Consider the following 20,626-nt stretch of genomic DNA (forward strand, 5'->3'; position numbering starts at 1 on the left):
AAGGTTATAATCATCCTGAGTTGTACATCATTTTGGAGAACAGCATCTGCTAAATGAACAAATGTAAATGCAAACATGCGTTTATGGATGTATATATAATCACACACTGAAACGCGGCCTGATGATCGACGTGCTACTGAAAATGTATTTACCGTGACACTGTCAATACATTGCGAGCGCTGGTGCCGACAGGCTGCGATGCTCAAAAAGAGGAGGAAGCGAACTGGCTGAGCTGCTCAGGGGAAACGGAGGAAGGGGTATTTGAATTATTGATCATTTTGTCCTCAGATGGCCTACATTGCTGTCACACAGGGAACAGAGTGTGTGACAAAAGGAAAGAGAGTGCCCATGTCTCACTGTACAGCGCTGCTTGAACGTATGTGAACCTTATAGGGATGGTCATTACACACACACACACACACACTGGCCAAAGCTGCTTGTCCGGAGCGGGGTTGTGGCGAACCGGAGCCTAACCCGGCAACGCAGGGCGCAAGGCCGGAGGGGGTTGGGGACACGCCCAGGACGGGATGCCAGTCCATCGCAAGGCAGGACTCGAACCCCAGACCCACCAAAGAGCAGGACCAGGCCAAACTTGCTACGCATGGTCATTACTCACGTATGAAATATTAAAATAAATGAATGGTTATAGCTTACATACCTGACTCTTCTTACCTACTTGGTTTTTAACCAATGCAACTTGGGCTTCACTTAGTTTTGCACCTGCGCTACTTCCGTTATTTTACCACACACACACGATTTCCTCTAAAGCAACACTTGGAATTGTTCATCACACACCTATTATGTCACATAAGAAAGGCTGATTTTCACTGAATAACCATTTTGCGGTAAAACTAAGGGACACGAGGGGTTTGCATACTTAAGGGGAGACTCGTGCCAGCATGAACGGCCCTGTTGGAACGAAAGGGCCTGTTAGCAGCCGGTCGATGCATTTAACTGCAGAGCCCTGGCAGCCATGGGCACACAGCTCAGCAGCAAGTGGACCCCCCTCGGAGAATGCTGGGGGGGTTGGTGGGGGTATTAGGGGACAGTACTGAGGACACACACACCCACATGTGAATGTAATGTAATGGCTGAAAAATGATGCAAAATAAAATTTGTCATTTGTTATTTCTCACATGGGGTGATATTTATGATATACTGTTGGCCAGCAACTAGATGAGGCTTAGTTATGTCCTAAGGTTTCTTGCACTGAACTGCTCCAGTAAAATTACCCATCTGTACAAATGGCTAAATAATTGTAAGAAGCTTAATGCTGCAAGTTGCTTTGGAGAAAGGAATCAGCTAAAGGAATACATTTAAATGCCTTTTGTAAAAGCACAGAACTGAAAGAGTGCTTTCTTCATAATCACACTAACAGTACAATGAATGGCTGAGTTTTGCTTTGATGCTTTTCTATTTTTTTTTTTTTTTTAATTATGTCCATATAATGTTCAGAGAAATTATGCCTGATTTTGGGTCACAGTACTGAGAGAGGTGGGCTTGTTATTTATTACAATGACTTAGTGTGGGGAACACTCTACGGGTCATATTATGGTCGGAACCCCACCGCCTCTTCGACGCACGTGTTCAGGCAGAGCGCGGATCGACTGTTGCTGGGCTGCAGAAGGCACGTGAATAACGTGGCATCAATGAAATCATTCCAGATTTATAATAACCTTCATCTGCTTCCGTGTACATCTTTAGTAAAGGCTTTTAATAGTTTTACTGCATTTTAATGAATGGGACCTCCGCTAGCGGAGAGAGAGAGAGAGAGGGGATCAATAGATGGAGCGCGCGCAGGCCCGCGAGAGAGAGAGAGAGAGAGAGAGAGAGAGAGAGAGAGAGAGAGAGAGAATATCAATACATGGAGCGCGCTGTGCTGCGATTGGAGGAATAGAGGAAAGGAAGCTCGTGCCGCTATCCGGAATCACCGCAACGCGGACTCCGTACGATCGCAGAAGCCGCCGCTCTGCTGGGCTTCGTAACGACGGACACGCATCACGGTAAGGAAACAACCGGCGGCGTGTGCAGCGTGAAGTTGGACACACAGGGACGGGCGTGTGTTGCGGGTTCGATTAAGATTAGACAGAGAGAAGCAGAACACGAGCGTCTCCGCGTGTGAGTGCGTGTCCTCGGTGGAGACGCGCGGTCCGGTTGTGGCGCTCCCGATCGGATCGTTGTCCATCCATTGTCCAGCCCGGCGTGCCTGCGCGCGGCCCCGTCTTCCGTCTTAAAAAGTTGATTAATAATACAAAACAGGACACATGTCATGATCAGGCTGACGTGTAAAACTACAGTTTAGAGAATTTGTTGTTAAACGTACGGCGAAGTGGTTAGGGTTAGGACGCCGGAGTGCGAGACCTGTGTACGGAGAAGTCCACACGTGGGTTTTTTTTTTTTTTTTAATTTTTTTAAATTGAGATATTAGTTTGAAAATGACAAGACAAAAGCTCGAAGCGTTAGAGTAAAAATCCAAGAAACAGCTGTGGCTACGTCTGAATCCTTAGCACAAACTTTGTCGTCCGGACCCGGCCGGTTGGTCGTTGAGTGAAACGCGGTTAACGACGAGGATCATTTCTTAAATTCTTCAAATCGAGATTGAAAACGCTGACACTCCTCGAGAAAACACCTAACATGGATTTAGTTTTCCTCGAGTGTATCGTGTGAGGCGAACGGACGGTTGTCCTCGACGGCGCGCACAAACGAGAGGGACACACACACTTCGACCAAAACTGTCTGTTTCGCTCCCTCCCTGCTTTCCTCCAGCAATACAAGACATTAATAAACATATGTTAGTCATAAAAAGCAATATTATACAATGTTCACATACTGGCGGGCACCCTCGCCCTGCTTGGTTTCGCGCCGTTGTGAATGAATCTCGCTACTCTGTCACACTGTTTGTCAAAGTTTTAATACACTTCGGAATTCCGTCGATATTTTCTGTCAGCTTTCCTTTTTTCTTTTATTTTTTAATTTTTTTTTTTCTCCAACAGTGTTGTTGAGCGCAAGAAAGACCGAGCGAACATTCCCGCGTCACGCGAGGCGACACACCTGCCGGTCCTCGCGCTCGGACACCGCCGTGTTCGGTGGTCTCGCGCACACCGCTCCACGTCCCCATGGAAACAGACTGGAAAGAGGCGCCATTTTCATTCCCCCCCCCCGAAGAGTTGTTAATGTCTCCTCGGGCAGCTTTCCATTCAGCAGTTATTTTTCGCTTTCCACGCACAGGTGGTGTTATTTTCTCACAAAATTGGAGTTTTAACGAACCAGGCGAGCGAGATACCAACACGCGGCGAAGCGCGTCTTTACTGTGGCGGGTGAGAAACCCTCGCAGGTCACCTTCTGTTGGACCTTTGAATGACTGCTTCGCAACAGCAAGAGGTGCATAAACTGCACACTTTTTTTTTTTTTTTTTACATTTCCTGGTGTAAGTGGGTACGAAAGCTACCCAGTTTGCATAGCTTAAATAAGTGATGGAATATTGATATATGGTATAGTAAATAAAGCGCGCACATGATTTTCCACAGGTCATCTCTGCTTTTCTCAAGCATTTTACAGTGTTAAGCCTTTCAGTGATTTACGGTTTTTATACAGCTGGGTAATTTTCACAGTGAACTTTAAAAAAGGGGGAGAGCATGCTAGTATGCACAGGTATGCAGGTGTAGGCTTCCTGCCAAAAAACTATTATGGTAAGATAGCATATGCTCTCCTATCTAGTCGTTTACATAAATCATGGAGTTCTGAGCATTGTAGCCTTTATTTGATTTTATTAAGTGCTTTTTCTGTTTTTTTCCTCCAGTTCTTACTGTGCCAGTTCAGGGTACCTTGCTCAGATTTACTACCGCATGAGTAGCGCTGCTGTCTTTCAGCGCTTGGGTGGTGTGAGAGGATGAGTTCGATTCCTGCTCAGTCTGTTCTCAGGTGCTCTGGTTTCCTCCCACAGTCCAAAGGCATGCTGTTCAGGTTCACCCGTAGCGTGCGAGTGATGACGCTACATAGAGTTCGTTGGAAGTCGCTTTGGAGAAAAGCATCTGCTAAATAAATGTAAATGTGAGATTGAAACCTCTGTCTTTCTGTTTCTAAACAGTACACCACCTGCTGCCCGTTTCAGTTGGTATCAAATCATATTTTCTCCTCGGTCCAAGTCAGAGCTGCAGGGATTTATGTGGACGGATTTACGTTACAGATTGTATTTGAGGCAAGTACACCTCGCCAGGTCGTCTTGACTAGATAACTTGTGTCTTTGTCTTTGGACGGAACCGTACGTCAGGTGGCTGGACGATACGACAGGACCCACAGCGGCAGCTCTGCTTAGGTGGAGTTGGAGGCGAGGCCATGCCTACCGCTTTCTCTGTATTAACCAGCCTGCGTTTCTGGGCTGACGCGGCGGAGCGGCTTGGCGGAGGAGTTGAAACAGAAGCAGAAGAGCCCCGTAGATGCGCTCTGATGCGTTGTATTAATTACCATTACCCAGTGTTGATCCTGTTCTTATGTCAGGCCGTTAATCCTAAAGTCCATGCTTGGCTCATCTGCTGGAGTTAAGTGTTCGTTCAGCTCCCTGCCCCTGCTGATTCAGGGTTGACCTAAATCTGTTTCATAAAATGGTGTAATTATAGTATTTAAGACTGTGGCATCTCTTCTGGACTGGAGCCCATCCCAAGATATTTTTGGTTTGACTTTTTGAAAGTGTTGCTTTATGCCATGTAAGAGACTAAGACTGCTCTGCTGTATGCAACTGCAGTGATGTACCCTATATATCCAGGGAGGTATAGAAGAAACGGACGATGTGATGGGAGAGCACAGAAATTCTTTAGTACTTTGTGGCTCTCATTTTCTTAGTTGTCACGGTACTGCTGAGTCCAGTTTCTTGTCGTCTATTGAGGGAAGGTAAGAGACACAACTGCTGAGGTGAGACTAGGTAGTGTCACTTCCAAACATGATTTGTGGTTTGCAAAATGACAGTGAAAATTACTTTTCACAGCTTCTTCCCCTACAACAGCATTACTTTTGGAGAAAAAAGGAGCTCAAAGACAATAACCAAATGTATGACTTCCTCTATAGTGGTCAGAATCTGTTGAAAGATAGTTGTAGAGGTTATGAGGTTAGATAGGCCTTTAATGTGCATTTGGTGTTCTAGAATGTTCCTGAAGAGGCCTCAGCTCTCTGATGACCCATTGAAGTTGAGGGTGGTGGTGGATGTGCTGTCAGCAGGAGCTGCGACTGGGCCTTGGCTCTAGGCAGTTAGTTGTGCTGTGTACGGAAGATTACAGCGGGATAGTTAGGCTTACGGTGACAACACTGTTCTGTCCAGCTTTGTGCTGCTAAGGTATGACCAAGAGTTGCAGGACAGGTCCATTATGTTGAGTAACTTCTGGAATCTGCTCATTATTTCATAACACAGTTGGGTTTCTCAGACCCTGTCTCACAGTTAGAGGAAAGCATGATGCATTCCGCTTCTTAGTTTTTTCTGTTTCACTCAGACCCTCACAGTTCTTCAGCAGATCTCCCTGGCATGCCTGCAGGGTCATTCTTGTATATGTTGTATAATCTCCCTCAGGATAGCAGCTAAACATAAAAGGTCATGACCCGCAAATATTTTGGTACTTTGTCCTGCTGCGTCATGGGTTGGGTATGGTCTGCTCCTTCTAGAAGTTTCCCGAAGAGCTCCTCAGGCAGGAAATGGCATTAGGGCATCTTCTGTGAAATGCTGTCAATGAGAGTTAAATTTTCAGATTACATCCTCAGCTCTGCATATGTGTGTGCATGATTTAAATACAGCAAAAGTGGATAATGTGAAATAAGATGAGATGTTGATAAACTGCTGTTTCGGATCCCATTTTTAAACGGCTCTTAAGCAGGATTCCTTAGGTCCTTTGCAGAGATGTTAAGAGCCAGAAGCCATTCCATTCATCAGCCAGTGGAGCGACAGATCTGTTTAGCTTGCAGCAGTATTTGCTCCTGAAGTGAGTCCCTGCTCAACGGGCTGTGGAAAAACCTCTTCTTCAATTGTCTTTCCATCTGTGGGGTAGTAGGCTGCAGTGTGCTTTGTTTAATATGAGGAAAGAAATAGGATGTTTAAAGACTAAAGGGCTATGTTTGTGCAGTCGTATTGTTCCCCAGTGGGAGCTACTCTATATCTCTGGAAAATGCTGGACAAAGTTGAAAATAGATGGCAGATATATAACCTCCCACGAAAGGTAATTGCCCCTGAACTGAGCCGCTTCCACCTTTCATTCCCTCTGACTGTACTTTGCAGGTTTTGAGTTACGCTGGCCGGTCTAGGTTGACATTAAACGGGGCAGTGAAACTTAACACCACCGCTCTCTTGAGGGTCGCCGAGGGTCACTGAGGAAACCAGCTCCATTGCGATGCTCAGTGTTCTTGATCTTCCACATGGTGATTATGGATGGATAAGTGCCGTTTCGAGTTGTTTCTTGGCTTGGATTTTGCTGGGCTAAGCCTACTACAAGGTTTCTGGCCAGAATGAGGGCCTTACAAGAAGGAAAAAAAAAAAAACTGTAGGAAATGGCACTAGTGTAACATTTTCTGTCTCTCTCTGTATGTTTGGTAGAACCTCTGTCTCGCTGGACGCTTGGCTGAATGAGGAGATTCTTGGATGACCTTCGGCAAAACAGGCTAAACATTGACGTTACGGCCTATTTAGCTTCTTTATTAAGCAACATTTCCGATATGCTTGGTTGGCTGTTCAGCATGAGTACTGCTTGATAATTACTTGAGTTAGCACAACAGCAAAACACAGAATGCATTATCTATGAATGTTTAATGAGAATTGCGTTTGGCGTGCTGTCAGTTAGCCTCACGAGGTAAAACGTTAACTGCAGCTGGAGACAGTTGGTCGCGTAGCGGTTAGAGCTGCTGCCTTTGAATCCAAAGGTTCGGTCCTCGCTTCCGGCTGTACTACACTTGAGCAAGGTACTTAGCCTAAATTGCTCCAGTAACATTAACCACCTATATAAATGGGTAAATAATTCTAAGTACCTTAACGTTGTAAGTCACTTTGGAGCGAAGTATCGGATAAATGAATAAATGTGAGACATCACCTTCAGGTCTTTCGGGCTGTAATCGTCCTCGGTCCATTAAGATGGAATCATAATATTTTTGTGTTGTCAGAGTGTAGAACGTCTTCATTTTGCAAATTTTTGGTCGTTGCCTCGGTCTGTTTCTGCTCCCTATATGTGTAATTTGTTTCGTAGTGACATTTGGCGAACATGTGGAACCCAGATTTTTCAGTGCATTACAGCTCCCGTGTCCTTGGGGTCCGTGACCTCAACAGCCATTATGGGGCAAACGTTGTTTTCTTTTTGTGAATGAGCCCTTCAGGTTTCGCTTGTCGCCGTGGGAACATCTTTGCGATGGCTCACGCTGCTCTCACTTGCTGCTCTTACTGTTTGTGCCACAGGCTAGAACGAGACAGTCACAGTCCCAGCAGAAACATTCTGTCATACAGGACCACACACAATCCCCGTTTGCCTGTTTCATCATGTGTTAGCATGCTCTTTTCCCCTAAATGACTTAATTATAGGGGTCAATGTGCCACTGTTTGCACCAAGTACTGTAAGAAGCAGAGAATAAACGTGACTCTGCGAGGGGAAACCCATTTTGTTCTCTGATGGCACAAGTATCACACGTATCTTATTACAGCAGAGTATCTGTGTCTGGGAATTCAATATTGACGGTATGTAACATGTCGGCTTCTTTTGGAGATTTCATCCTGGAAATGCACTGTTGTAGCCCCATGTATTTAACAAAGTTTGCGAAAGAAATGCTTTGGAAATCTACCCTCCAGGAGAACCTTAAAAGAAAAGAGGGAGGGAACGGAGAAAAGCGTCAGAGTGCAACAGCCTTTAAGATCCCGGTCGTGCATATTTTTCCGTGAACCAGGGAAACGCCAGACTTGTATTAGTCAAGTGCTGTACCTAGGCTTGACCCAGTAAGTGATATACTGTAGATTGCATGACTGACACTCTCCAATGTCCTGACATGGCAAGATATAGCCTGAGGAACTTTTGGGTCTCTGGCCATTCATGCTTTTCCCACCCAGGAGTCTGTCAGTAAAGAGTTTCTTGGTCATGTAGCATGAATGTCTGCAGGGCAGCTAGCTGGAGTTGGTGATGTTGTAAAGCAGTCTTGGTTTCCATCTGACACAAAATGTGGGGTTTGCTGGGTTTGTGAATCCTGATCCCACCTGTTCAATCCCACTCTTCCATCTGCAGTGGGTCAAAACCATCTTGTTCTGTTCTCCCAAGGCATTTGGTCATTTTTGTGGGCTGAGTCATCACTTGATCCAAGCAGGGCAGAAAGTGGCATTGTGGTTAAGGTTCTTGCATGTTGCAAAACATACTTTTCACCATATTTTATTAATTTAAGATGCTGTGGATATGTGTTTCATGAGTACAGCTGGTTGTTTCACATTATGAGTTGAGGGTTCATGCATCTGCCACTGAACGGCATAGCCTCAAATTCCGGTGGCTTTTGAGCTTTATGGATTTGGCTTCTTGCATGTGAGTCAAGTCTGCAGTGTAACTTTGTTAGCTTCAGTTCTGTATGTCTGGTGTCAAGGACTGTGTGCTTGACTTACCTGATTCCCCTTTCATTGATGCATGGGAAAACTGCTTTGCTTGCTGCAGTATGAGATCACACACTTGCTGAATCTGCACTATTTGGCTTCTTTATAATTAGGTGCTCAATTGAAGATCCAGGTTATGTTTTGGCTAATAGAAACAATTTAAAAAAACAAAGTTGGGTTTGAGATTCATCAAATCACTAAAGTCTTGGGCAGAAGTTTTTAGTTCAAGTCCCAGTTACAGATATCCTTAAACACATGTCTCTTCCTTGAACATCTGTGTTTTTAAGTATGAACACAAATGTGTGAAATGGGTAAGCATCTGCTAAGCATCTAAATATTTTTATGTCATAGCCAGATACTTACCTCAGGCTATTCAGTATATAGATGTACTGTAAGTGTGGTAGCACGGTGGCACAGCAAGTAGTGCTGCTGTCTCACAGCGCCTGGGTGGTGCGAGAGGACGTGGGTTCGATCCCCGCTCAGTCTGTGTGGAGTTTGCATGTTCTCCCCGTGTCTGCGTGGGTTTCCTCTGGGTGCTCTAGTTTCCTCACACAGTCCAAAGACATGCTGTTTAGGTTCCCCATAGTGTGTGAGTGACAGAGAGTGTGTGTGTGTGTGTGTGTGTGTGTGTTCCACTGAGGTATGGATGAGTGACCCATTGTAAGTAGTGTATCTAGCAGTGTAAATCACCTTGGTGAGTAAGGTGTGTGGGCTGATAACACTACATAGACTTCATTGGAAGTGCCTTACGAGAAAAGCATCTGCTAAATGAAGTAGTATAAATGTAAACTTTAAAAAAAAAAAAAAAATTAATGTATATGTGTCACTGGCATCCCATCCAGGGTGTACAGCCCCCTCAGCTTTGCGGCGTGGGATGGGCTAACCCTGCAATTTTGGGATAGGGCCCAGATCACTGCGACCCACCAAGCAGTCATTGTAACTGGATGGCTGAACGGATCGATGGATACATGTCAGTACCTAGTTTAAATTTTAATTATAACTTTTTTATTAATTGGAATTATGTCTGTTAAATAAATGCGATTGCAACAATAGGAGGTGAGTGTCACAAGGAAGTGTTCTAAGACAACGTAAATACACTGCTGGTTTATTTGTGGAAATCTTCAAACAGAATGATTTAATTTTCAATCAGACTGTGCTGAGCATTCCGCCATGTGTTCAATTTAAATTTTCTTCGACTTGATGTGCTGAATTTATATAATGACATTTTTAGTGCCATGAGCTTTGGTGTTAAAAGAACCTTGTAGATGGTCAGCATCACACAGCAGACTATCCACTGAGACTAGTGGTGTTACAGGCACCAGACTCATCTGTCCCTTGTTATCTACGCATCACTAAAAAGGCCTGTGATGGTTATTTACCTACTGCAGTCTGGATGCTCTGAAACCAGAACCTGTGATTCAGTTAAGTCCAGCTTGTTCTCAGCCCTTCCCCACAAGGCATTGCTTCTGCAGCATGTCTTCTGGAGTCTGATTTGTTTGTATACTTGGCTGTTTTTGACAAACAGTTGTTAGGGCTTAATTTATTCTCATCCATCCTTCAAATTAAGGACCAGCAGTAAAAGAACAAAGACTTCTGAGATAAGAAGGATGCTGTTCCTGAAAAAAACCCACTACTGTTAGTAATGATGTTTCAGTAGCCAGAGCATTTCTTCTGTGGAATCAGAAAGTTGTTAAAATAAAGTTCTTCTTCCCATGCATGCAAAGCTGTCATTTCCTGTTTAATTTTTACTGATCCCCAGGGAAATGCACAGCCTTTGCTCCTCTGTATTGCTGCAGCTGGGAGAGAAATGGGATGGGGGTTGGGGGTCCCTTGTTGGAGCGCTAAGCAGGCAGACCCTGTGACTCTGCCAAAAGCAGTGAAGGACCAAACAAATACAAGGATGCCAAGAGAAAGGCATCATGGAGCTGGAGAGGGTTGTAGTCCTTGTGTGTATGCCTCCCTCATGCTGCGTCTCCAGGGAGGGATGGCTGCTCCCGAAGGTGTTGCCTCACTGGAGGGATCTAGAATCTGTCTCCATGGCATTCTGTGTGATTCTTTATATTTGAAAGCTTGGTCTAGGCTATTTTTACCACCCTGTAGAGGAGCAATGCGGTATTAGTGACTGGAGCTGCACCGTGAATGTTTGTTTCCTAGCAGTGCTGGGCCTGTGAAATGGCATCAGTGTTGCAGTATCTCTATATCTGAGTTATTCAGCCTCGATGGAATTTTGGTGCTGTTACACTGTAATGTGTGTTGCCATGTCTTAGTTTGGTTTAAATGTTCTTTTTTTTTGTTTCAAGTTGTTAATTGCTGTAGATATTGGTGATTCACTTTGATTTAGATCAAGTTCTCCTACAAGTCTCTATATGGTTAGTCATGTTCTCCAATCAAATAAGGAAATTAAACTGCTTTTGGGGATCTTGGTGCTGGTGAAATTCTGCCCTGGGAACAGAACTCGGGCAAACAAAATATTCATGTTTTTAATTAAAAAAAAATTCTAACAAATGCATTGTAACTGACAGTTTTGAGCTTTGGTGCTTTGAAATACAACAGAACAGAAGTTTAATATAGCATTGGTGATAAATGATACACCATTTGTGGGCGGCACGGTAGCACAGCGAGTAGCGCTGCTGTCTCACGGCGCCTGGGTGGTGTGATAGAACGTGGGTTCGATCCCCGCTCAGTCTGTGTGGCGTTTGCGTGTTCCCCTGTCTGCGTGGGTTTCCTCCGAGTGCTCTGGTTTCCTCCCACAGTCCAAAGACATGCTGTTGAGGTTCCCCCATAGTGCTTGAGTGGTACAGAGACTGATTTACACTGATGTATGGATGAGTGACCCCTTGTAAGTAGTGTATCTAGCAGCGTAAGTTACCTTGGTGAATAAGGTGTGTGGGCTGATAACACTACATAGCATCCGTTGTAAGTCGCTTTGGACAAAAGCATCTGCTAAGTGAATAAATGTAATGTAAAATCAAACGATTACTAGTATCTAAATACTTCTATAAGGTGTTCTGCATCTGAAGTTGAAGACAACCTGGTGCTTTGTCCTTTCTCTGAACTTTGCCATTGCATCAGCATTGTTTTAAGGTTTTTGCTTGAATGGTCTCGAATTTTATTTAGGTGAGGAATCTACATTTAGCCCAGGATGCTGACTGACAAATTAGTTGATGTTTTTGACATGGTTTACATTAGCTCGCTGAGTCCACAATAATTTTTTCTTCTAACCTTTCACATTCACCTCAAGGAAATCTTTCTGTGAAATTTCTGGGAGTTACATGTGTTCAAGTGACAAGTGCTATTTCCACTTTTTGATTTCATTTTATGTGGGTGCACCCCTGTCAAGGACTATCACAGACGGTGTGCTTTAACCTCCTGCTGATCTGCTGGACCCAGCAGATCTAGACCTACCTAATGCCTCCAGCATTTCAAAGCCACCTCAAACCCTTTCTCACCCTTTTACAGCCCGTCCTCCAGACCTTTAGTTGCTCCACCATTGGTGAAATTTGTGTTTGCAACTGAAGTCCAAGGCACCCCAGGCCAAAGTGCAAGTGTATTTTATTGTATTATACCATATTATCTATTTACTGTATTATCTGTTTAAACTGTTTAATTTTCTATTTTCATCCGTAAGTGTGTCTGAGTTTTTTTTTGGGGTTATCTAAAGGACTCGGGGAGTACCACTATAATTTTGTTGTGTCACAACATTCACTTCAATTCTCTAACTGAATTTTTAATGCTTGCATAGTTGTAGGAATCCAGAAATGGCTATGATTTTACTTTTCAGTTCTTTGGTTAAGTATCTGAAAATATTCAGATTTTAGTTAGATAAATTTTCCACATTCAGGTCAGTTTCCATTAATGTTCATATTACCACTTTTTTGCCTTCTCAGTTCTATGTTTTCTAATCACAGGGATGTCCTGGTATGATATCCCACTGACTTTATTTTAAAGCTTCCAAATTGTTCTCCTGCCCTTCATGTCCTTTGTTTTTCAGCTTCTTTAATATAACAAAAAATTCTTTAAAAAGATTTTAAACCTTCCCTTTAGTGCCCACTTAGATTAACTAAGCCATAACATTACATGTGTTTATGTACAAATTAAATGTTTCTTTTACTGAAAAATTAATGAAATTTCATGAAACTTGCATTTTTTTTTGATTTCATAGAAGTTATAAATTCTTTAATCAAATTTTCACTCATCACCCAAAATTCCCAACAGATTCTGTTCTCAGATGTCCAAAACCTTGGTTGCATTAAGCAAATGGTGTGTGTGATGAGTCTTTATTATGAGCAGTAACACAGTCTCACCATTTGTTCATATATTTATGAGTGATTGCTTTTTATCCCTCATTCACCTGGATTTTTGGGAGAAGTGTTAACCTGTTCATCAAAATTGCATTACCTGATACTGGTAAAAACCCTCATTTATTTCTGACTGGAATGACGACCAGTATGATACTGGTGACACGCAGATGGCCCTCAGCACAGGCACGGTAGCAGGCTGTGAAAGAGAGTCAACACTCATCAAAAGAGATAATTCACTGGTCAGGGAGTTGTAATGGGGCTCCAACAGAGAGGCTTGCTGACAAACGCTTTTCTTTCTTCCTCCTTTTATTACTTCTACAAGGTTTGTCAAGGTGGCCACTCTAGAGTTTGATCACAAAAAAAAAAATTTTAAAAATTCTCTTAGCTGGTACCATGGTGACAAGCCATAGAACTTTCTGAAGTGGATGATGACCTTCACCGTTTCTGCACTGCACAAATAAAACTAAGGTTTCCCATGTTTATGTCACACATGGAATTGCCCTGGTACTTCCCCATTAACAGATTCACAGATTACTGTTTGTTTGGCACCAGTCATCAGTGTTGACACTCATCTTTCAGTGTCTAGAGGGGATTATGAGGAGAGGTTGCTGGATGTTAACTATGTATCCATGTCACATGGAGTCTTGCAGTCTTCTCCCGTGAAGAGTCGTGCCACTCCCTGCTGCATTGACTAAGGCGTGAACTCATTGTTTCAATTGGCATACAATGATCTGAACAACATGCATTCGGAAGGCTCTGTCTGTGTCGGTTTCAGCATCTGTTTTAGTTGACACTTTTGACAAGCAGCAGAACTTCTGCTTGCTGTAGTGTTATTGCATTTTAATTGTAGTTCAGTTTTTCTGAAATAACTTTAAAAGTGAAGGCTTTTGTAAAGTTTCATTGAGCAGCCACTTTGTTTTCTGTGATGAAAATAAAAAAAAAAAAAAAAACCCTTTTTCTTATTTCTTGAAGTTGACTTGTAACTTATTGATGGTGTGAAAGGGAGACCAGGAAAAAAAGGCTCATTTTGGCAAAGGTGCATTCACCATGTGCAGACTGAGACCAAGATCCAGACAGGAGTTTTCCTGTAGGCTGGAGTCTTTTTATCAGATTTGCGTTTTTCTATTGGGAAGGGTGTGATAATTGACCCCTTGGGATCTGCTTCTTGGCTGCACGTTGCATTTAACCCCAATCAATTAGGGAGTCAGTCACCTGCAGATTGCTAGATGTCCTTGCAGAGGGTCTCCCTGCTCCTTCTGTTAGTTGACTGTCGGAGCAAAACCAGTTTGGCGAGGATGTGAATTGCTGCCTTCTGCTTCCTGGCAGTCCTGAGTGAGATACAAATTGAATATGACTAAATTGGGAGAAAATGGAGGCAAAAAATCCCACCGGACAGATCATGCTGACTTCAGGTTGTCCTATGTCTTTCTCCTGTTGTTATGCCAATCCAGTTTGTCCTAATTACCCAAGGCAGCCAGCGCATGTACAATCCCTGAAATAACTCACTTATGAGTATGAAAGCACTGCTGGTCTGGCCTTTGAGGATGGAGATTCTCAGTCTCCCAGCTAGCATCTCTATTATAATTGGCATTGTAAGTAGTATCCCCTCCTGATTATACCAATATGCTGGTACCTTGTTTAACGGTAGGTTACGCTGGAGCGCTTATGCGAACACAACTGAGCTACAACTGTTTTGGAGAGTGACCTCCTCTTATCCTCTCAAATTTGTCGTCAGCCACCAGTTTTGCAGAAGGTCATGGTGAAAGTCATGTGGAGGTCAGTGTTGTCTTGGGGTTATGTTGCAGTGGAATGAAGAACCCTTGCTTGCTTTGGGGCAGGGGAGACCTCTGCGAAGTTGTGTGGACTAGCGCAGCCAGTCCCGCCACTAAAAGAGAAATCAACGTCACGTCTCCACACGCCACGGTGTCAGACAGGCTCCTGTGGAAACGAGAGGAAATTGAGCAAAAAATGAGGGGTAAGACATCTCCGAAATTTAAATCTGAACAAGGTTTTCCTGTCTCAAGGGTTCCTCGCTTTTTAATTAGGCTGCATTTAGCTTAGTTCTCTATTGTTATGGTTGGCCTGAGGAGCATGAAAAGGGGCAGATGAAGCCTTTTCTCCTGGTTGCGGAATGGGATATGAGAGTGCTTGTGTGAGGAGATGAGGGATAGGATTTGTGTGTCTGCAGGTAAGGGGGCGTGTGAGGCAATTTGTGTGGCTAATGAACAGTAGATTGTCCTTCAAGCAAGCTACTGCAAGATCAGCCTTGGCTCAGTGTCAGAGGTGCAGGCAACAAGGCTATCGGACAGGGACGCAAGTGCATCTCTGTGGTCGGTCGGAGTCGGGGGAGATTAAAAAGCTTGAATGCTTCTCGTAGCGCTGCATTTTCTCACTTTGCACCATCCTGCATCTCCCTGCTGCTTGCACCGCATTGCATACGTACACCTCCCACAATGCACAGCTTTTGTCGTCTTCCCATGCATTGCCGGTTTTCCTCCGTAAAACAGTAATTGTTGGTCTGCTTTGGGATTTATAGCTGCCACGCTCCCAGTGGACTTTTCCACACGTTTTACTGCCTGCCTGCTCCTTTTGCTGATGAGGGAATGTTCACAAGCGCTGGACCTGTGGAGAATGTCATTATGTGTGCCTGTCTGAGCGATGTGCTGCAGTGCGGTGATATACAGGCGGCACTTACGTTCCTGGCAGTCGCTATTAGATGAATAGAGTTTGTGAAATTGCTTGTAATCTCGTAATCCAGTTTTCAGAACTGACAAGCATGCTCCAGATACAGCTGACTGGCTCCAAGTTATTTTATATCCAAACCTCAGAGGTGGTGGGCAGTGTGTAAAGCCTGAAATATGTTACTGATTGGTTAATGACTCTGTTCTGTGGCTTGCTGTTGACCCGGAGGTGTCACTGGTGTCACTTGTCCTCTCCAGGATGCGGTGGCTTGTGAACCCAGCGGCCCTGCCATTCACCTGCCGCACAGTTTACCCCGGCTTTAAGAAATTAGTTGGACTGCGATGCGTCACACATCATTGGAAAGCTGCGGCGATGGCTGGTTGCATGATATGACGAAATGGACACTTAATTTCCATCTCTTTCGAACCAGTTTTGAGCTGATCTCTGCATTTCCCCGCTCTGCCCTCACACCATCCCCCCAGCAAACTGAAATGAGTTATTTAGAACTGCAGTCACAGCAAAGAGGGGCGGCGAAGTGTGCTCATCTGTACGGCAAGGTCACGCTGCCTGTGTAACAGAGGAGGCCCTGTATGAGATAAAAGATGGATTGATGAAGTGCTGCAAACATTTGCTTGGACAGGTGGTTAACAGCTTCTGCAGGAGGTCTTTTGTGTAGGGTATAATCGAAGCCAGCAGTGAGCTCACTCACCCCAGAGCCTTGGGCTCTTTAAGGCTCTCAAATAACAACGGCGAGGTTGCCGAGCTCAAATGAAACGGAAGGCGTTAGCTAGCTGCGCCATATTCTCTTGGCTTTGACCTCATGGATAGGACTTTGAGTGAGTGTCGTGCTGTTTTGTTTTGCATCCAAAAAAATTTAACTTTTGGCAGAGTTGTCTTGCTGATTTTCGGAGCTTGTAGAGCAACATTCAGGTCGCTGCTTGCATCCAGTTGCGTTTGTGCACTGCCCATCAGCAGCAGGCTTGCGTGGGAAATTGTAGACTTTGCTGGTAGTTCAAATGGAAATGGACCTTGTTTATGGTCTCCAACCCTGCTGTTTCTTTTGGTTTCTCAGGTCTTCTGGGTCAGTACTTTTAAATAGGTCTAACTTTTTTGGCCATGCTGAGCTGTTGGCTGGAGGGTGAAGTAGTTATTGTTCCAATCTATTTCTCATGCAGACTTAAGCCGTTTGTCCTTTGTTGAACCTAAAGTAATCTTACCTGTGAAGTTAACAGATTGAATAGAAGTATAACGGACCTGAGTGACCTCATTAACGGGTGGTACAGAAGAAGAATCCTGTGTATCAAAGTGTGTCTTACTCTGACTTATCTTAGCATGTTGACTGTGTTCTCCAGAGGGTAGGAACTGAACATAAGTGACGAGTGAGGAATTTTTTATTTTTTTTGAAAGGCAGAAATAGTTTTACAGTGAGGTCTCTGAAAAGCTGGCAGACATGAGTTTTCTTGTTGAAAGCGGACAGTACTGGCATCCGCTGTGACCAAAAAAATGGCCACAAATATACTGGAATAAAACTGCTGATGAAACCACTGCTTTATTTGTAGAATGGTAATCGTGGATCCTGTAGGAGATGACAGATACCACTCCCCCCCCCCCACACCTTCCCATCTTTGATGGCTTGGTCCCCCTGAAGTTCACTGAAATGATTAGTTCAGCAAAAACATCTTTATAAAAACTTAGATGACCTCATTCTAGTTCGCATGACCTTTGAAAGAATCAGGGGGATGGGGGCCACTCTTGGGGCAATCTCCTTTTGATTATTAAACTGCTGTAGAAACAAGCCAAGAGGAGAAAAAAATTCCCTTTTTGTGGAGGAAACTTAATGTGGGTTGTATTTTCAGCTTTTTTTTTTTGTGTGGATGATGAGGTGGTGTGGGATAAAGATGCTTTCTAGTTTGTGATTTTGAAATTGAGAGAGCAGGGAGGATAGTTGGGGCCTACGCTGTATGGAAAGTAGTGAGGCATTGCTTCTGAGGAGCTCCAGATAAAAGGCAGCACCTCCAGGGTGTTTGGAAAAGGAGGAAGGAGTCCTGGGGGAGGGGGTGGTAGGCTTGTAGTTGTGTAGAGAAATTGTTGCTGATTGCCTTTTTTTCCTGGGGTTATTGGGACTACTTTTTCGACTAGGCTTTGTTGTTGTTTTTCCCCGTCTCAGGCAGGATGAGGCTGGATAGTTTCTCCTCAAACTGCAAACATTCAAACTTGTTTTCTAGGGTCACCTTGTTGATTCCTATAATTCTTTTTATCTAGTTTTTCCGGACCATCTGTTCTGAATTCATACGTTGAATTACAAAGTTTAGACAATTCTGGGAAGCTCCTCAACTCCAGCTAGTGTATGGATCCTTGTTGATTTTTTCCACTTGTCCGTCCATCCATCCAACTTCAATAATGACTTATCCTGAGCAGGGTCGTAGTGATCAGGACCCATCACACCAGCGTATTCTGGAAGTGTTGGGTGCAAGGCTAAGGACTGTACACCCTGAATGGGGCATCAGGTCACCACAGGGTATTTTCCCACTTATTTATTTGGGGCTCATTAGTCATTGTGTCTTGATGTAATCCTCGTCGGCTCTAAGCCTTACCTTCAAATCATCTTCCATAATGTAATTTCGTGACTGTGGCCAGTGACGTATGAAATCGATTTAATTTATTTGTGTATGATTTCAGAGGCTGTGCTGTTTTGAAGATCTGCTGTGTGATTGTTCCTTTTCTGCAGGTCTGTTTTTCATTTGAATCTGTACGAAGGATTTCTCATTCCTTCGGCGGGAAGATGATCCACCACAGATGCCATTGAAAAACCGGGCCCCTCCCAGCCAACATCATTCTATCTTGGATAAAAGTCTGGTCGCACCCTGGTCACCGTTTCCAGAAGAATACCGCAGTGTGGCGGCACTGGATATTTGGCCTTTGACCTTTCTGCGCAGATTTTTCAAATGTGTAATTGCTGGCATGGATTGGCTCATTTGAATCACAGGCTATGATCTGTTTTGTCTGTGATTATCCTTTACATCAGGCCTTTAAGGTTATTATAGAAGGATTACAATGCTTATTCTTTCACACGGTACCCATTAATAATACTGGAGCTTTATTCAAGAGTGCAACAGCAGGACCCCTAGGATCTCGATTCATAACCTGTATCCTTGCCAGCACCTTGCCTGCCAACAGGATTTCTGTTGCATTTCCCTCCAACTGTCCTGATACTTCATCTGTTGCTACTGTGTGATTGGTCTGTTAAGCTTCTCCTATGCATTTTCCTAATGTATTTTGATGATTACTCAATTGACGCGTAGTGACAGTTTCTCTGTGATTTGATCCAAAATGCTATGGGAAATTAGATGGTAAGCCTCGTTGGGCTAAGTGTGGTTTGGCTGGTCTGAAGGGCTTGTTTTTATTTTAGACAAAATGTTTATGTACTGTACCTATAAAGGAAATATTGCCTTAATTCTGTGGCCAATCCGAAGTATTCGGAATGGATGTATTTGTTTTTGCTTGTCAGGGGTAAGTGAATGGCTCAGTACGTGGTTGAAGGGGCTACTGTTCTGCTGTGAGAGAGCCTCCCCAGCAGTATGGAGCATGAAATTGGATTACTCTTAACAGTGCAGGTCCACTGTAGAGATTTTCTATCTGTGGAGGAGATTGTCATAGTGCACATGAGTAGTTCCTTCCCAGAAGATCTTCCCTGAACAACATGGAAATATACTGTTTTAGAGGTTAATGTTTAAGGGAATGTTTCTTTTTTTAGGCATCGCTGATGCGGGGCATGTGGCGGGCAACTTTTCGTCTGGGTCAACCTTCTTTTTCTAGTTCTCTTTGGATCGCTTCTTTCTAAATTTCCCACGAGGCTGTTCAACCTCTATTTCAGTTCTAGAGTGGACCCGGATTAGCTGGGCTGGCTCGGGTAACGGAACCAAAATGGAAAGAACGACTGTTCCCGGGCTCGTGCCAATGGCACAGACTACGGGGAGACATCTCTAACAGCACACAGGCATGGATATGCTCCCTGTACATGCTTAATTAGCTGTTAAATGGCATCACCATGCTTCCTTCAAAAGAGGTTTTTTCTGTTAAAACTGATAGTGGTGCTACTGTATGTCTGAGTTTTAATGCTTTCCGAGCATTTCTTTCTAAAGCAAAAATTTTAGATCCATGTGACATGACAATATCAAGCAAATCTAAACTGGACCAAATTTTCAGAACCTGTTTGCTTAGATATTATAAAATATATGTACTGGTTAATATTTGCAGTTGCATTGGTTAATAGTTCTATCCTGAAGATATTTCATTGTTGGGCTTCCCTGTATTAAGTCTGTCAGACATTTTTCTTGGTCAAAAGCAGTAGTGACATCTGATAGTGTAGTGGTTAGGGCTGTTGCCTTTGGACCCAACGATTATAGGTTCGATTCCCATCTCCAGCTGTAGTACCCTTGAGAAAGGTAGTTACCCTTAAAAAAAAATTTGCTCCAGTGAAATTACTCAGATTTATAAATGGGTAAATAGCTTAACATTGTAAGTCACACCGGAGAAAAGTATCAGCTAAACGACTTTTTAAATGTTCTGTGTCCTTTATTGACAACTGTAGCTATTTCTGCACTCTTCAGGTGTGTGGGAGATGGGCCATAGGTCTAATCTTTCATGTGGAGAGTTTGGTTAGAATTGCCACCTTTGCTGTTTTCCCTTGTGCGCACCTTCCATCCCCTTTCCCTGGGTCATATCTTCCCTAGCATGGGGGTCAGTAGGGTCATCCATCACATGGTTTGCCTTGGCCCGGGGTGCACTGCAGATTGACTCTGCATGCTAATTTGCCCAGTGCCTCCATGGAAACGGAGCTCCGAGTCTGATTGTGTACGTACGTATATACACACACACACACACACACACACACACTCACACTCTTTTCATCAGAGCATGTCAGTTTCTCTCACTGACTGTATAGGTTTGTCTTCATGATGAGCTGTCCCTCTACACTATGACTTTAATAGCATGGCAAATATTTTTTTATTTAGATTTAACATTTAATTAGTACTGTAATCAAAGCAATCCTGCT

At 43.8% G+C, this 20,626-nt stretch overlaps 1 protein-coding gene across 2 annotated transcripts in view; it reads left to right on the forward strand.

The window, feature by feature from the left end:
* The first annotated feature begins 1,865 nt into the window (after nt 1–1,865).
* The window catches only part of LOC108933136 (cytoplasmic protein NCK2-like), a 30,985-nt gene continuing 12,224 nt past the window's right edge, over nt 1,866–20,626 (forward strand). For both annotated transcript variants that reach the window (XM_018749970.2, XM_018749969.2), the window contains exon 1: nt 1,866–2,003. The gene's annotated coding sequence lies outside the window, so the exon portion shown is untranslated. The remainder of the gene's footprint in view (nt 2,004–20,626) is intronic.

This window comes from Scleropages formosus, chromosome 1 (genome assembly GCF_900964775.1).
Source record: "Scleropages formosus chromosome 1, fSclFor1.1, whole genome shotgun sequence".
In the NCBI taxonomy this organism is placed as follows: domain Eukaryota; kingdom Metazoa; phylum Chordata; class Actinopteri; order Osteoglossiformes; family Osteoglossidae; genus Scleropages; species Scleropages formosus.